General features: G+C 35.5%; 1 long non-coding RNA gene across 1 annotated transcript; it reads right to left on the bottom strand.

Annotated features, from left to right (window-relative positions):
- Positions 1-1,094: 1,094 nt before the first annotated feature.
- LOC149170638 (uncharacterized) lies at positions 1,095-11,676 on the bottom strand. Its single transcript, XR_016259499.1, has 4 exons — positions 11,564-11,676; positions 2,465-2,552; positions 2,086-2,353; positions 1,095-1,877 (listed from the first exon to the last, which is right to left on the bottom strand). It is a non-coding gene; the product is annotated as an uncharacterized LOC149170638 (long non-coding RNA).
- Between the last annotated feature and the right edge of the window lie 1,573 nt (positions 11,677-13,249).

The raw sequence follows: 13,249 nt of genomic DNA on the forward strand, positions 1-13,249 counted from the left end.
TATTTTCGAAAGGATAAATGTTATGCACCACGGTAACCAAACAACTGAAACGATATGTATAAATCAAATAAGGACGTATTTAACAATTCTTATAACATTATTTCCCATCTCTTTGTACAAAGAATCTTGATAATTTTGAGTTTACGAGACTTGTGGTTGAAAAGCAACTCTATGCTTATACATCCACATTTTTGTGATGGCTTGGGAGACTGACACTGATTGCATATTATTTTTCACTCATTGTAATCCACACGATCAGAGAGGCATGCATCAAAACCTTCGTCAATCCAAAAGTTCTTTAAAAGTGCACATCCCTGAATTAATATGATAGCATCCGTCATTACTCTAAGAAAACCATCGCTTGAAACATTATGTACCTTGTAGACTCATATTACTTGCTGTCTTTGTAGTGCTTTCTTTTAAGTACAATGAAAAATCACTGTGAAGAAAGGACTGGCCAACTTTCTATTCCCTGTTAATCCAATGGCTTTTCAAAATCGTCTCAATCTTTGGGGAAAACATCTCTCCCTTTTCCGCTATTGCAAAGAATAAATTGGAAGTTGTCTCAAGTTCTTTTCTTTGAATCTCAACCTTTCCATAATTTCATTCTGGCACACTTCTTTTCTTTATTTTCTTACATTCCTTTTCTGTCTTTAAGAAATCCATCTGATATGCTAAAGGCTATCAGTGTAGTATGCCTACTAAGGGAAGTTGAATCTCCATTGCCTCCCTGAAAGAGAGATGTTGAACCAATATACGATAATACCTGCCTGCCTATCGTCATAATATTTAAATCCCTATCATATTGTCAATTCATTAATCTTCTCTATGTTATAAACTTCCTACTTCTATCCATGTATGAATTAAAAAAGCTGTTGTTGATACAAATATAATAACATAAATTCAAACCTTTTTATTCCACATTAATTATTATTACGACTACTATCCCTACCTAAAGAATCATTAGCTCGAAGGGGCAATATGCCAACCATATATAAAGTATCTTTAACACCAGATCACCAATCAAGTACGAAATGATTCAGCATAACCAGATACCAAATAAAAAATAATATAATAGACATCCCATTTATACCTATAAAAGTACCTGCCCATAAAATATGAAAAACGGAATGAAATTAAGCCACTGAAGAATATGCCATGTATATCCTATTAAAGAAGTACCTGTGAATAAAAAAGGAGAAGAATGGAATGTAAGTAGAGCACTGAAGAATATGGCATTTTCTCTTCTTCCATATGTAATTTGTATGTAAACAGTTGTTGACTTCCCTCAGAATAACCAAACAGTCCATGAGAAACACCATAATCTTGGAAACTGAAGAACATGTCATTTAATATATTGAATTGTCTCCTGAGGCGTGTACCTGGTTCTTCAGTGACATACAAAACTATATCCCAGGATCAACAGAGCATTATAATCCTTGAACCCTAGGGAATCTGAAAACGAACAAAAAACATCTTGAACTGTTTCTTTGAGAAGTTTTGACTTTATTTACCTGAGATGCAACTACAGAAAGAATGAGAAACCAAAGAAGAAATTTCACTAAAACTTTTGGCCACTATAGCGTCGCAAATTCTAGTGTACCAGCTTATTGAACTTTTCCTCCAATAACTAGAACTTGATTTGACATGCAATAGAATAAATAATTACGAATTAGAGAATATAGTATACAAAAGAATTTGACTACCACTGCATTGCAACTGACAACAATTCTCTTCCTATGTACATTCAATGCCTTTGTATAAACAAAAGAATTCTACAACTCTGTGGACTACGGACCAGAGCTCTCTTCACAAGACTATTTTGAAGTTTAAAAGTCCAACTCAACTTGGATGGTTACTTGTCTATGACAAAATATCTGCAAACACAGAGAACAGATTTGTTACATCAGTATTTATTTCAGTAGAATAAAGAATTCGAAGAAATAAATAAATAAAGTTATAATGAAAACTCAGACATTATCATCGATATGCCTTGACCACAATTATTAATCATAAGTACAGCTTACAATCACTCGTGAATATTAAAAACATGGAAATATCATACTTTAGTGGAGGAGTAAATACATGTTTCAGCTGGAACATATGAGCATGCTGAACTTTGGTTGATATTGTTGACTTCAACTATCCCTAATCCCTCCAAACTAGCAATCATCTCAATCTTTATAACACTGTAGGCAGCAATGCCTACCATAAGAAAATAATTCAGTAGGACGTTAATAATCTGACTTTTTATTCTTAAAGCCACCTGGTTCAATTTGCCCTAAATCATACTGAAGTGTTGGATGAGAGTCGACACAAAGGAACCAAGAACGATGAATAGAGCCAACATGATCTGCAAAACACACAAATTTCAATTTCCCATGATGACATGAACAAACCAAGGGCACGAAGTAACTTCATACTGTCAATCAACCTCAAATAAATGCCTTTCCTAAGGACCTACCAGAAGTTCACTAGAAGCGAAAAAGGTTAAGGTCCATATCAACACGGCCTGCTATCTCTTTCTTGATCAAATTCACAATTTCAGGAATCTGCAAAATGCAACAAAAGAAAAATTGGTATTAGAATATAAATATTTAGAAAAATAGAAAAGGAAAAGAGACAACGTTTTATAATAACAAAACATTTCAAGTAAAATTATTATTGAAAATCTAATTTCTCAACCAGAAAACAGCCTTGTGCATTGTTATTCCAACCCTCCTAGGTTCAAGTCTATCCAATGACATGCTCGTGCATTTGTTTGCCCCGGTGTTTGTGAAAAACAGGTAAGACTAGGTGCCAGTCCTATGTGGCATTGGTGTAGCAGATAACCCCAACTCATGGCCTATTAGCCAAAGGGTGACTTCCATAGAGTCACAAGACATTTCTAGCCAATGAATATCTCACATAGGCAAGTTGCAGCTTGCTCGTGTTGACCAGAAACATTCATTGAAAATAAAATAGCAGTCACCAGACTATCGGTACATTTACTAAAATGAAATATTTATTAATGTCCACTAACATCCACTAATCGTCAATGGGCTCTAAAAGTAAATCCTAGATAATCACATACAAGTGCCTCAAGCAACTACACCATAAAATATATGAAAATGAGAATTTAGCTTCTGTTTGCTCTATAGAACCAGAAACAAGATGGGAAGACAATTAGTCAGAATGGTAATGGCAAGACCATATAAGCGTTGTAGAAAAGGACTAGGCCCCACTTCAGGTATATCTGGAAATTAAAAATTTACGTTGGAGCGTGATGCTCTGATATTTCTAGGTTTTCTATTTTGAGCTAACGAAGCTCAAGAATCAAATGCAATTCTTTTTTATATGCATCTATGTTCTCACCGTGGCTTGGGAGGTGATACACCGACCGCTTATGAGTAGGTGCATTTTGGAAACTGCCTCTCATAAGACTGATCTTCTAAGAACAAAGATCGCTCTTTATGTTACTGTTATGAGGTGTGAACAACAATTGCACACGTTTGGGCCAAAACTTATTCATATTGTGTGTTCATCATTACAAACCATTCACCCATAATAGAAAACACACTTGTCTTGGACTTTCAAGTCAAACTCAGCTCAGCTTAAAAATGAGCCATTTTGAAATGTGGGTGAGTCAAACTCTCTGCCAGCAAGTCTAAGTCACCAGCAGCAAGTTTGTCTTCCCAATACTCACTGAGTTTTTTGACAGTTGGTCAAATTTTTACATCCCTGGTGAAAAATGTTGTCTGTCCCATTATAAAAGTTTCAAACAAAAATAGCATCCCCGTTCTGCTCATATTTATCAAGGTTTATTGCCCAAGATTTTGTCCAGTCAGAGTCGAATCCCACATTCCAACTTCGTCAAACTTTTTTCCAAACCAAGTTTTGTTACTTTGCATTCACCATTGGCAGCAGGTACTTATTCCTCTCTACATGACAGTATATATAACATACCGTCCATCCCTATGCAAATTTGTTTGTTGTATGTAATATACCTAAAGTGCATTAAATTTTCATCATAATTTAATAAATAAATATTATGTCATAATAGTCATAAGGCAAATATCATGTAATAATAGTCATAAGACAATTATTATGTTATAATAATAAGTCATGACCTTTGCCAAGGACATGATTTATCATTCGAAAGCGTATTTATATGTATGCTCATTTTATTTCAAGACATGTCAATGAAGAATGAATAATCATTATTTATCCCTCGAGGACTATATAGATTTCTCTTTATAATAGCGGATGCTTGGGTGAAGTGACAAAGATTCAGTCTAATTGGTATCAGAGTGGTTTTTCCACTGGCCTGCAGTCGAGTATATTTTTTTTCCAATTGTTCCGCAGCACTTCCGCTGATATATGATCAAATTTTAATTTTCCAGCGGCAATAGAAATAAAGCTAGAGAAAAAAGGAAGTAAAATTTTAGTTATTCCATTGATCTGTTTCATTTTGCCTATAGAAATACAATAATTTAATAAAAGAAGAGAATTTTGCAATAACTCTAGTCTGGTGGCCCACGCTTTATTCTCATAATAAATAAAAAGGATGAGAAAAAAAAAGAGAGTTCTGCTAATAACTTTTAGGCTTGTACCCCAAATACTTGATAGACAAAAGAAAGTGCACATAAAAAAGTCTAAGTTAATTGCCACATACATGGTAAGTACTAAGGAAACATAATTAAAAAGGAAAGTTTCCAAGCATCTTCAAAAGTGCATGCAAGAAGATATCAAGCCAAACAAAGATTCCATAGTTGGCATAAGTAAAGTTGATTGCCATGTACATGGTGAGAAAAGGTAATTTAAAAGGAAAGTTTCTAAGTGTTTTAAAGCATAGTCTAAAAAACTGGGACTTAAACTTTGGCTCGGCCACCTATCACCTCGAGTTTCGACTCAGTCTCAAATTGACTTAGTTCTCAACTCGAATAGACTTGGATTCAATGAATCAATTTTCAGCTAAGATCGACTCAGACTGTTCAGGCCAATTTGGACTGGTTTGGTACCTAAACCAGCCCCCTGAGTTGAGTTGAAGGCCAAGATGATTTAATGGCCTATCAACTTGGCTAGTTTGACTCGTTTCATGTCTAACTGGTCCGAGTTTAAAATGATGTTTTAAGTACACAATGAAATATCAAGTGAAACATTTATATAAGTTGACAATGTAAAGGAAGGCTATAAAACATATCACAATGGTCCAAGTTTTAAAACGATGTTTTAAAGTACACATGAAGAAGTATCAAGTCAAACATATATATATATAAGTTGAGAATGTAAAAGAAGGCCATAAAACATATAAAGATTGTGAGAAAAAAAGATTGAATTTTTTGCATGGAGGACTATGAAGAAAAAAAGATTGAATCTTTGCATGGAGGAATTTTTGCACGAGGATAAGACAGCTTTAAACATTGTGAGAAGTCACCAGGTTGATACAAATAAATATGTCATGTAAAAGTCAATAACATGGAAATATTGGCAAAAGATAGAACTATTAAAAGGATATAAAAGGTGAAATATTAATTTTATAAAAGATTTATTGTTAATGTAAATACAGGGTAAAATTATTAACACTTTAAGATATATTCTTAAGAGGTCAAATATTATTACCAAAAATACATTCCAAGGTTCAATTAAATGGCTATAAAATTAATCCCTCGTAGTCAAAAGAGGGAAATTAGAAAAGCCTACGTTAAAAGAGAACCCTGGTGTGAAGGTTCATGCAAATAAACTAGCTCTCCATGACACACATGGATAATTCAAGGAAGACCCTGGGAATTAGAGAGCCTCTCCATCCAGAAGCAACTGATACAATGTAAAATCTAGAAGCTAAAATTGAAGGGATCAAATGAAAGCTTTAATTATTTTTTGTAAGGTTAATTTATATTCATTCTTTAAGAAGATACATTATATTTGAATCTGGTTTGCCTTGGTCTGCCACCTAAGAAACTAAACCAAAGGAAAAACCATAATTTCTTTAACATCGAAACATTCAGTTCAAAAAAGATTATTAGAAAAACTAAGAGTTTGGTCTATAGACCCTTATAGTCTAATCTATCATCTAACATGTAAACAAAAAACAAACAAAGAGAACTAAAGTAGCTGGAAAAATTATGACCAGACATGCAGACTTGGAAGACTCTGGTAAGTCCCCCATGATAAGTGTTTTGCTACTGCCAAGTGAGCTTCCTAGATTCAAAGGCAAGTCAAGATGGTCTTCAATCCATTTCAGGCATCTGTCCAAAGTTTTCAGGAATAACTGCAAGTCATCCAACATGAGAAGAATTTCCTCCTTGGCTTCATTTCTATCCAATAAGACGCTTCCCAAAAGAATTTTCAGATGCTAGAAAATGTCCACGGTGTGCATGTGTTGACTAAAGCTTTATAATGCAGAGAGAGATTCATTGGCAGAGGTGGTTGATTGAGGGTTTGAGGGTGACCAGCTGTAGAAATACATAGTGGAGTTGAGCCTATAGTTGGGTGGAGAGTCGTCCCCAATACGTTGGTTGTGGTCAGTTAGATCAGAGTAGCACAACGGTTCTAAAATCACAAGTAAGCTAGTTTTTCATTCTGCGGGTAAGCTTCTCACCACTCATTGATCACGTGGACTATGTACTAATAAGTTGAAATCTTCCTTATGTTTGATGATTAAAGGCGTTAAATTTTTGTACGTAACTTTTGTATAATTATGTTTTAAAGTTGGGCCATTACATATGGTATCAAATCCAGGTTCTAACTCTTAGAACTTATGGGCCTAAATGTTAACCAATATATTATTATTATTATTATTATTATTATTATTATTATTATTTCCATAATATAGGGCATTACAACCTTCCTCTGGTGTGCCCTGTGTCATGCACTCAATCTACAACTTCTCTTGCAACGTTGGAATTGGTCATACAACCATGTGCTCTCTCACGATGTCTCAATCTGCTTTGACAATTTCATCCTATATATTTTGGTACGTTTGGGTGCGCTAAATATTATGCTTGTTATTTGGTATGCAAACCTCCACAGCCTTTGTAATAACCTACCCCTCTCCTACTTCTAGCTCTTTGTCTAGGCATGATTAACAACAAAGGGGTAAGGGAAAGGTTCCTCGAGAGATAACAAACTGCTCTGGTGGTGGAAGTAAGAGGCAGTAGGTGCAAAGGATAGAGGGGAAACAAGGGTGAAGAGAAGCCCATGCCATGAGAGTTTGCATGAAAGCAAGGAAAAACTAGAGCAAGATGCAAAGGGATAATGTTGCCACAAGAGGGACAAATTAGTATAGGAGGGATAACCTAGTAACTACCAACTAGAATGGACCAAGTAAGGTACACTATAAGAATAGACCAATAGATGAAAGTGGTAATAGAGTTAGCGACACTTAGAGGACAAGGCAAGGGAGGTCAAAAGCTAAGATAACATCATGGAAGAGCTAGCTTACCGTTTGAAAGGCTTAGTGAAAAATCCTAGGAGGTCACCACTAGCTACTTTGACATAACCATATATTATGGGTATTTTGTGGCACTTGCATTCCCACTATGTATTGCTGTGTAGCGATTTTGAGATGTTTTGCAACCAAAAATGAAAAATAAAGAATTCAAAATATTAATATGCCTGGGGTGATGGTCTCAAATGGCCTAAATGTGAGGCATATAGAGCCAAATATGTTTAAGAAGAATGAATCAAGTGAGCTTTGGTATAGTTGTGGCATTTCCATAAATACACTAAAAGAGTTTTGAAGATGTTTCAAAAGCCATGCTATCTAAGCAAAACACTTTCTTTTTTATCATAAAGGGGGTCAATTGATCCAAGCAGTTGGAGAGGTTACCCTCTCTAACCATTGGCACAATGTCTTATCTCTTCTAGGGTGTGGACAAGATGCACATAAGAGTTTATTCTTGCTAGACATATCCCGCTTTTATTAAGCAAGCGACATCAGTGCCACTTCAAAAATATGGAATCTTCTCCTTAAGCCTGATGAAAGCTTCAAATTGTCAAGTGGGGTGATGCCATCAATCAAGTCACCGCCTTCTGTGGGGCATATTGATTGAAGGGTGATGAGAAGGCATCAAAAAGAAACTAAATACGAGTTGGAAGATCTCAATCTAAGATAGCAATACTCACCCTATGATAATGAGTTGCAAGCTCAACCTACCAAAATAAAATAATTTCTTAAGGTTGATGAAATCAAGCTTGTTAGAGGAGCTCAACTTCATGCTCATTTGCATTGGCTCAAGTATGGGGACAATCAACCAAGGAATTTTTCAAAGATCTGGCCACTAAGTAGGCCCTTGAAAAAATAGACACAATCAAATCAATAGAGATTGTATCATGAAGTCAAAAGGAAATGAAAAGTTGTTTGTAGCTCATTATAAGACAATCTTTCAATCTTAAGGCCTTAGTGATGAGAGAAAGGCATTGATGTAGACATGCCTAAACATGGTACCCTATCAAATATCACTAAAACATGAGAGATTATGTGATCAAGACTCGATCCTCAATCCATCAACAATAGCCTTGATAGACATGGTTGATAAAAAACCTTCAAGACTTGATGGTTTCTCTTACGAGTTTTATAAAGCCAACTAGGGTTTCATCAAACTTTATTTACTTGAAGTTTATGAGGAAGCTTTGTTAATGTAATGACTGGGATAAGATATCAAAAAATGTTTTCATTCACTTAATTCCTAAACCTGGAAACCCTAAACTTTCAACAAGATGGAGGCCTATAACTCTGCTTAATGTATCATACAAGATATCTACCAAGGTTGTGCCCATGAGAATTAGGTAGGTTCTCCTGATCATGATTGAAAGGAAAGAATTTATTCCTAGTTATTTCATTATAGACACTGTATAATTGCATTAGATGATCTATCAGGTAATCGTGCCATAGCTCTATGCTTTGCAATGCACTTAGTTGCATAACTAGGTTTTTTGCTAACATATTAGGTGCAACTAGGTTGTGGGGCACAAGTTTCCCAACAACATTTGAGTGCAACTACACTATGCCATTGCTCCGCTACTCTAAACATGTGCAATTGGTCTCTTTTATTAGTTGTGTGATCAATCTATGCACAATGGTGTCTTGCGTAAACCTTTATCTCCTATCGTCGTACACAATTCTTGCATGACCATACTTTCACAGATTCTACATCTCTCCCCTATGCAATCACTTCAACTCTGAATTAGTAAACTTTGCTCCTATAGGAATCATTGGGAATTTAGAGCACCTAAAAATGGTTGAGATTAGGCTATAAGGTCAATTGGGATCTTCCCCTTGAATTGGAGGCGGATTGATTTAGTCCCTACAATTGTTGGGAAAACATGACCAAAGAGCATTTTTAAGCATAACGATTAGCAATAACCAGAGGGTCTGGGGAGCAAACAAGCAAAGATTTTACACAACTTTGTAACATCATTTATGGCTATACTATGTTCAAAATGAATATGGACACATATGAGCCAATGCAAAAAAGGAAAATAGTAATGCGATTAATCCTTATACGATAAGGGTAAGCCTTGCTTTTCACTTGTAGATAGGTTCGATGGAAGATGGATTGTCCAAGATAAGGAGAGTACTAATATGGAATGGAATTGCAACGTAGGGATATCCCACTGCAATAAGAATATTGTAGACATCAGATAGAAAACAATGACAAGCCAAAGAGGGCCCTCAAGGCATGACACCAAAACCACCAGCGATGTTAGCACTGGAGTAAGGGAGGATGGTGTTACATCAACCTTATGATTTGCACCCCAAAGCTAGCTTCCAGATTGGTAAAGCTTATGGTGCAGGTAATGCCTTATGAACCACCTCTATCTCATAATTGCTATACATGTGTGGTATTCACGACACACAAACAGCCATCACACACACAATTATAAATAGAGTATTAATGTGGAAAAAACATATGAACACAGGGACAAGGAAATAGATGGATTCAGGAAAGGATTCACCAAAAAAGACTTTCAGATAGTTGTTTTATGATCTATCAAAAAGAAAAATAAGTCCAACATTTTTTACGGGATTGCAATATAGCCCAAATCCACTGCAACTAAATTTCTGTGAAGCAACCCATTCTGCTTGTTTCGCTTGTCAACTGGAAAGGGGCCATTTTGAGAGATAGATTATTAGACAGGCAGGTAGAAACATCTGGGACGGCGTAAAGTTAACTAGCATTTCCTTGTGGAAAACGTGATGCTGTGCAATTTTTAATTGTAAATCGCCCATACTTCACATGGATGAATTTTCAATGTTCAAATATGATCTATCAAAATAGTTTAAATCTATTGACTCCCTTGAAATGGGTGCCAAAGAAGACATGCTGGCACTTCTTGCCTCTCTAGGGAGCGGTAATCAAAATATTACTTTGACCTGTAGATACATTAAAAAAACTATCAGATGGATTTTTCAAAGAAAAGTTAACATGACTTTCAAACTTAGTAATTCTCATTTCCAAATCCCTGCTTGCATCAACACATCTGCAGATTGTCACACATAACTTGCAAAACCCACAGAAAAAGAACGGAATTATATTAATCTCCCCACATCAGCAAAATATGTTAATGGAATTACTTGAGTACTTATTAGAGACGAGTTATAGAATCAAGTTATCTACAAAATTGCTTCCTTCTTAGGAATGGTCAGCAATAGTTGCTAATAGAATGAAAGTTGAAGCAGGTAGCGAAAAAATTTAGCTAGGTGTGGCAAGCACTCATGACGAGCCCTTTGATTAATGTCTGCTAACTAGGACAATAAACCCAACCTAATACAAGCAACACCAGTGATCTAATAAAGGTATCAGAAGCCCAAAACAGAGCCAAACTGTACCAGCTAAAGGATGCAGGTAAACTCTAAAATAGTTCTTCCAATCCTTGAGGAAAAGGCATACCTGCAAATGGTATATACTATCACTATAAAGGCTGTTACAGTAGCATATGTCTATGTTCATTACTTTCTGGAACATTCTCATATTCATATTGCACAAGTACTCTACCAAAATCAATGGGGGTGCTATCTTACAGAAGCACCTCCATAATTGTATAACTGTTAAACATTCAACTGTTAGGAATGATGTTAAACATGAATAGCATCATCATCAGATCGAGCACTTTATCTTTCCTAGAAGCAGTACAGACCAATGATGAAGTCAAATCTCAAAACAGAAAATTAGATTTCACTTTAAACAATCTTAATATTCATATCAATTTAAATAAATCGCTAACATGCCTAATTAGAATGATTAAATTGATTACAAACTTATCAATACTGATAGTAACAAAGGAAATTTCAGCCATTCATATGCCCCTAATGGATCCAAATAATTCTTGGTTGTCTAAGTATAAAGAAAAACTCAATTCCTAGAAGTTTTGTCATTCAATGCCAACAAGTTTCCTAAAAGTGGGTAATTTTGTTCTCTCAAGTCTTTCCCTTCATTTCTGGTTAGTATACCACACACCACAAGAGCAGCCTTGAACTATTTCACTGAAAGATTCCCTTGTCATTTTAGATATTAACTTGAAATATTTATGCTATAAGATAATGACAAGAAAATCCCAGTGGTTACATATGTACTCTTACCCCTGGATAATGTTGCAATACAGGTGCATAGTGGTTAAGTACAATATACACTTTCCCCAGCAAGCTTAAAACGTTGTCAACCTCATCTCCCAACAGATCCACCTAGAATTGTACACAAAAATTTGAACAGTTAGTTACAAAGCAAAAATGATGAGAAAATAGAGAATGTATAGAAAACTGACCCTAAATGTAACTATCAAAAATAAGTATCCACTTTCACATAATAATGAATGTTTTGATAGTTAATCCCAAGCAATTGTGCTCTCTAAATCAACCCTCCCACTTGTCAAGGGCATCATAAATTCATGGTTATACCCTTTCATCTAACTAACACACCGACCATCTTTATGCAAATAGACCTTACCTATTTAACTCGTGGAAATCACCATCAACTTTGCATTGCTGAAAAAGTTGTACCTAAAACAACACTTGGGCATCACCATTACTCAAGGGCATCATAAAATTCATCATTATATCCTATGGTCTTTGTAACACATCAATCATCTTTAGGCAAATAGAACTTAGGAGGCATTTACCAAATGCTTCTTCTCAACTTAAGTGTCAACCATCAGCAACCAATCAATTGGTGAGATGCCATGTCATATTGTGCAAGGAATATCACCACCCACTCTTGACCAATCAGTGAAGCCTCTTGATAATATCTTCATCTACAACAAGAAAATATTAAGAACCAATATACTTGACACCCTACAACCACAACTTCATGCACATACATCCATGTCCCTTTATAGAAAATAGGAAGGATTAGCATGCAACGCTCTATATTCCCACTCTAGAGGTATGGACGATACATCCTTCATAGTGGCTTCCCTCCTCATGTGAGGGGATAAATATGCACATCTCAAACCTCGCATAGCCAAAGCACATAGTCAATGAAAGCTGATGTTTCAACACCTTGAACCATGCAACTGAAATAAACATGTTCTTTGTTTAATAATGTGGCTCCACTCTTGTAGCATAGCCATCCTCAATTTGATGAAGATATAACACTCGAAGGTGAAAATGGCATCTAAGATAAAATGATACTACCGCAATGTAAATAATGGAACTTGAAGGCGAATAACAACAACCATGGAAAGCCCAGTGAATTAGCTCAATCTATTTGAACTGTGAGCCGATTAGTTTCAAGTCATTGAAACCTGAGATGTCATGGGTTCAAGTCTGGTAGAGTTCCTTTGAGTTAGGAATACATGTTCTACTTGCCATTTGCAAAATGAGAGAAGTGCTTTGAGGGTTCTCCCAAGGAAGTTTTCCATGCAAACAAAAATAACATCCAATAAAGAATAATACCCAGTGCTAAAGAGTAGTACCCAAAAGTAATGCTCAAGGATAAGGAATGGCACTTCAAGGGGATACCAATTGCAAAGATAAGCAAAAAGCCAAAACAAGCTTACAATCACCAATTTGAGGCCAAATTTAGGGATTCTAATAAGGTGTTTATGGGCACAATCCTTTTCTTTTATAAAGGAGAATACTAAATGTAATTGTACAAAATTAATCTATTTTAGAAGTAAAAGTATCTATATGAAAAAGTTCCCCGATAACATGTAAAGGGCTATAACATGAGATAGGCAACTAGAATCCAGTTGTGGATAGATCTTTTGATGAGATCACAAAATCATGGATCAAATGACATACTTTCAATGTCATATGCAAAATTTGGGA

This window comes from Pinus tabuliformis, chromosome 4_2, assembly GCF_031772625.1.
Source record: "Pinus tabuliformis cultivar Carrire ecotype Pingquan chromosome 4_2, CPIR1, whole genome shotgun sequence".
Taxonomy (NCBI): domain Eukaryota; kingdom Viridiplantae; phylum Streptophyta; class Pinopsida; order Pinales; family Pinaceae; genus Pinus; species Pinus tabuliformis.